Consider the following 6000-nt stretch of genomic DNA (forward strand, 5'->3'; position numbering starts at 1 on the left):
TTCCCCCTATATTTATCTACCACCGAGTAAAGTAATCATTCTTTTTAAGTCTAGCCAATTCCACGGAAGTCTCACTATGATGTAGAGACTCAAGACTTTCCAGTACCTGAGTGTTGGAGGTAAAGATTGCCTGCTAATTAAACCTATCTTAAAATGAATCATTTGTTCCTATTTCATCCACTGGGTGACTGCTCCTTGAATAGCGACAGTCTTAGCAAGAACAGCTCAGTGCTGTGTCTGAGGTGTCTGATAGGGAAAGGGGAGACAATGCATGTTCACACGCTACGTAAGCCAGCACCGATAAGCCAATCGTGAAAAGTTTCTGCCCAGAGCAGTGGAGTGTAATAATCACACTGGCAGGAAGAGTAGCTAATCTCTGAAGAGCATTTTCCACTGGGCAAGGACGTTTACATACAAGTTCTCTTCATATTGCCACAGGAAGCATGTGTTATTTCCTTTTCACAATAACAAAGCTGACTTGCAGAGATAAAGTGACTGGTCCAAAGTCTCGTGATTGATTTGTGGCAGATCCCAGATCCCAGATATTTTACAACTGAACTCTAAGAGAATTTTCATAAATAAAATCAACTTAAAGAGACACACAAACATTGAAAAGGGCAGTTTTCCACACTTAAATATAATTTTAAATAATCATATATCCAGAGAGTTTAAATGCAATATATGAACTGATTAAAAGACTCTTTAGAAAGTCATAACTTACTGTGAAAATGACTGCCTTTAAATGCCTCCAGAATGATCATAAAATGAGATATTATGTATATTTTTATTGAATACAAATTTGGGTTATAAAATATTATGAAAATCTAACTTTGCAAATATTGCACGCATTTTTTTTCTGTGCACAGTATACATAATTCTGTTGTATCAAGACTCATTGTGACCGTCCCACTGGAAGGAATATTAGTGTTTTCTACTTACTGGGTTTCCATTAATCCGGAATAACATTCTTTGTGCCATGCTAGGTAAGTGGTTTTCACTAATACAGTCCGTTTATGATCCTGCACCCTTTTTGTTCCCATAATTCCAGCTGAAGCAATTTCTGTTTATGCAGGAACTTTAGACTTTATTAACATGTTGATGCAAGACAGAGAATGTGCTTTTTTCCAGGGCAGGCTAAACCTTTAAGTGCTTTAAGCTGGCCTCCAAATTTGTTCTTACAATTCTAAGCAAACAATCATTTAGGTTTTAAACACAAGATATCTTAGGCTATAATTATTGAATTGGAAGGTCAAAATGAAATTTGGATCTCAAAGTAGCATATTTCAAAAAGGGGGAATATAACCCTCCACTAAATCCATTTTGGATGCCTCAAGAAATGGTTTGGGAAAGACTGGGTCACTGAAGCAGCATGAATTTAATCTAACCATGGAAGACCCCAATGAGAGAGTACTTACAGCTTGAATAATTACACCGTGCCAAAAAATAGCACTTATGGGAAACTAAATAAAATCCAAGACCTACTTGAAGGGGAGAAAATATCATTGTGGTTTAAAGAAAACATCAGGGGATAGATTTGAGAAATTCTCAATGACATATAACTAATGAGTAGCTGAGCTCTAATTCAAGTCTTGGTCTATCAGACTCCAGAACGCTTGCTCTTTCTACTGAACCCTGGGTATATACCACACTCTCCTCATAGGCAGAAGATACTTCCATTCTAGTTCCATCTCTTGGTTGTGTGACCTGGGGTAAGTTACTTGTAATGTTTCTGAGCCACACCTGCAGAGTAGAAATAAAAATGGCTGCACATCTCATAGATTACTGCAAGAACCTAACGTGATTTTAAAAAATCATTCCACATATTTACTGATGCTTCTGTGGCCCAGGCATTCTGCTAGGCCGTAGGAATACAGCCATGAGCAAGTGAGGCATATCCCCTCTTCATGAAGCTAACAACCTTTAAGGAAAGATTGTGCACATCTATATCATCTATATTAAGAAATGTGAAACTCTTATCGTTTCCCTATGTTTCTTATAACACACAATGTTTAATCGAAGTTCCACATCAATACAGAAATAATAATAGGCAAATGTCCAAGCTAATGCTTTCACTATAGTTAGTGCAGACACTCTCACTAGCCAGAGGCTGGCCTTACTATGATTAGACTTGGTGGACCTGGGCTGAAACAAATAAAGTAAGTATCACGTGAAGGTAAAACTTCATTCACCCATATCATAACAGTGTCCTTGTATCTAACAACTGAGGAGGACTAGCATGTTCAATTGAAAAACATCTTGAAGATGCTTAGGAAGCTGGATGTACAGGGAGTTATTTTATCATTAATTCTGTGTATTAAAAAGTGATGGAAAAGCGTAAGAAAGATTCCCTAAATATTTTAGCCAGTTATCTACTATTAATTCACTTCCATGCAATAAACATTTAATTGGTATACACAATGAATAAGGTTCTGTGAGGAATACACAAAGAAGAGGATACATAGAAAAAGAATGGTCCCTAGCTTTGATGGAACTTTCTACAATAATGTTATAGTGCTCAAGAGCTGTATCAGGCAGGATGAGTGAGATTATGCTCTGGTAATAAGCAGCCCCCAGATCTCAATGGCTTATAACAACAAAGGTGTGTTTCTCACTCAGGCTGTACATTTACCCAGATCACTAGGAAGGGCTCTCCTATTCATAGCCACTCAGGAACCCAAGCTGTTGAAGGTTCCTTTCAACACATACTTCCACAGTTGCTCAGACAGGAACCAGAGACTTGGTGAATTGAGAACTGCCTTTCAAAACTTCACTCCATAAGGGACACAAACTTCTGCCCACCTTTTATTGGCCAGAGCAAGCCCTCTGGTCCTGCTTAACTTCAGAGACAGAGAGGAGAGAACTAGAATACATGACAAACGAAGACAGGACAGATGAGGCAACTCATCTGGCTGGAGGAACAAATCAATTAAGTAGGCATATTCATGACATCTGTAGTATAATTTCAAGTTTGGAAATTACTAACTAGAACTAATTTCCAGAAGAGTGGGAGCTTAAAGGTGGACTCAAAGATCATTAGTGGTTCTGGCTGAACATTGAGGGAAACAGTGACATTTTAAAAGGATGTCCTGAGGCAGGATTTTCTTAATATTTCTATCAGTTACTTGAGTGATGCAATAAAAGACAAGTTGATTTAATTTGCAGATGGTGCCCAATTGGATAGCTAACACCTCAGAGGATTGTATTATAATTCAATATGACCTTGAAGAGTTGGGGAAAAAATGATGTTAAGAAAGAAGCTTGCATTCAATCATGGCAAAAAGAGGACTGGAATGAAAGGTCTACAAAATGGATGGTAGAAAAAGTATATGGAGCTAATGCTAGCCTAAAAGTTGAATATACACTGGCAGCTTTGCACTCTTACTCACAAAGCCTTTGGTATGGTGGTATTAGCCTTGTAAGCACTGGAAAATAGGCATTCTCAGAATACAGCTTCATTGGGGAGCCACATTATATGAAATAAGAAACCAGAGCAAATTCAGAAGCAAAAGCAGAAATTTCCAAAAGACTAGGTGCCCTAGGTCAAGAGTGAGTAAACTTCTGTAAAGGGTGAGATAGTAAATATTTTGACTTTGCCATCCACAAGTCTCTCTGTTACCACTCTACTCTGCTGCTGTGGTCCAAAACAGCCATAGATAATATGTAAATAAATGGGCATGGCTGTGTTCCAATAAAACTTTATTTACAAAACTGGGCGGCCAACCTTGGGCTATACTTTGCAGACCCCTACTCTCTATAGCATAAGAACTGTCCCAGAATGGCAAGGTAATCAAATTTATTGCAAGTGCCTAGAAGGCAAGAGGGACCCTATTTAAGCCTAGTTCCTTTAGTGGTGCTTTCCACACAGGTGCTAGTCAATAGACTGGTAAAATAAATTAGCCAAAAATGTTACTACACCAGCCTCCTCATTAAATATTCAAAAAGAATTGGAATATATATTTTTTGAAAATGTCATGGAAATAAAATCCAAAATATAATTTACCTTCTCAATTTGTTAAATATTTATCAATTATACTGTCTTTCAGATATAAAAATATTAATGAAAAATATAATAAAATCTAGAAAGAAGAATTACAATAATGAAATTAAGGGGAAGAAAAATTTGCAAAGCAGAATATATTTATAGAGCCCCTTTAATTTTTTCCAAGTTCTCTGTAAATAGCAGAGGTTGATAAAGCAAATGTTGTCTTTTTTTAAGACACAGGTGAAAATGGAGATAAGGAGAGGTTAAGTCAGTTGTCTAATGTCACCAAGCTAGTGATGATGGACAAGGACATAGGACCCGGGGTACCTAGGCAAATATCAAATGCATAGGACCTAGGAAAACACAGCCCATATGTAAAGCAATGGAAGTCACGTGGTATGTGTTTTTAGGTGCCTGAAGGAAAGCTCAGCATCTAAATATAACCTCTCCTTCCCTCCCCAGTATAGCCCGCACTCATTCCCTCTTTAATCTAGTCCAGTTTGCAGTCAGCCCCATAGCCTCCCCTTCCTTTGATAAAGTCCTTGAAAGCCAAATCCTAGTTATGGGTGTTTGTCCAAATGACCCTGAATCCCAATTCTGATCACTTCTTACTATCGCCTCAGACACTCCTGGCTTCTCAGCCTCAGCGCCATAGAGCTGGATCATCCTCAGTGCTGGGGGCTGCCCTATGAGTTGTAGGATGCTCAGCAGCATCTCTGTTATCTTCCCACTAGATGCCAGTGGCACTCTCTCTCCCCTTAACCCCAAGTCACAACAACCAAAAGTACCTTCAGGCATTGCCACGTGTCCCCTGGGTGCTGGGTAGGGGGCCCAAAACTACCCCTGGTTGAGAACCCCTGAACTGGATTATTGTAACTGCTTCTTAATTTTCTCCCTACTTCTGCCCTTGCCTCGCTATAGTCTATTCTTCAGAGCAACCAAAACCATCTTTTAAAAATATACATCCGGTCATGCCACTCCGCTTAAAACTTCTAGTGGTATCCTCTTATAAATTAGAACACAACTTAGTTTTCAGACCATGGCCCACAGGGCTCTCTAGAATCTGACCTCTGCCAGCCTCTCTAAATTAATCTCAGAGCATTGCATCCTCCCACACTGGTCTTTTTTCTCCTTCTGCAACATACCCGTCTTGTTCAGACCTCAGGGCCTTTGTATATGTTCTTCCCAACACCTAAAATGCTCTCCCTACTGTGGTAGGCAGAAGAGTGGCCTCCCCAAGATGTCCACATCCAAATCCCTGGAACCTGTGTAGATGTTAAGTTAAATGGCAATGAGGAGTTAAGGCTGCAAATGGCATGAAGTTTGCTAAAAGGCTGACTTCAAGATAAGAGTGGTCTGGATAATCCAGGTGGGCCCAATGTAATCACAAAGTCCTAATGCGGAAGAGGGAGGCGGAAGAATCAGTGTCAGAGCAATGTGATGTGAAAGACCTGACTTGCTATTGGTGGCTTTGAAAATGGAGGAAGGAGACCACGATCCAGGGAATGCGGGCAGCCTCTAGAAGCTGGGAACAGATTCTCCCCTGGAGTTTTCAGAAGGAACGCAACCCAGGAGACACCTTGATTTCAGCCCAGTGAGGCATGTGTTGGACTTCTGACCTAAAGAACTGTAAGATAATAATGTGGACCATTTTAAGCCACTGGGCTTGTGATCGTTTGTTACAACAGCAAGAGGAAACCAATGCACCTGGCATCTTCACTACTAATCCTTAAACCCTTGGCATTTATGCAAAAGTCTCTCCATCCATGACAAATGACATCCAGGACTGATGTCACCCCCATCCCACCTCCAGGGGTTCCATCTCAATCTAACCATTAGTATGGCCTTCATAGTTCTGATCACGATCCGATACTACCCAAAGCAGAAAACAATGACACACTTACAAAAATAAACCGGGTGGTCATTTTATAGGTCTCGGAACAGGAATGCTGGGGGAAAGAACCAGGTTTGTATTAAGTAAAGAACGTTTATGTTGGATGAAAAGACATTATTGACGG

The sequence above is a fragment of the Vicugna pacos genome, chromosome X, assembly GCF_048564905.1.
Source record: "Vicugna pacos chromosome X, VicPac4, whole genome shotgun sequence".
Classification (NCBI taxonomy): Eukaryota; Metazoa; Chordata; class Mammalia; order Artiodactyla; family Camelidae; genus Vicugna; species Vicugna pacos.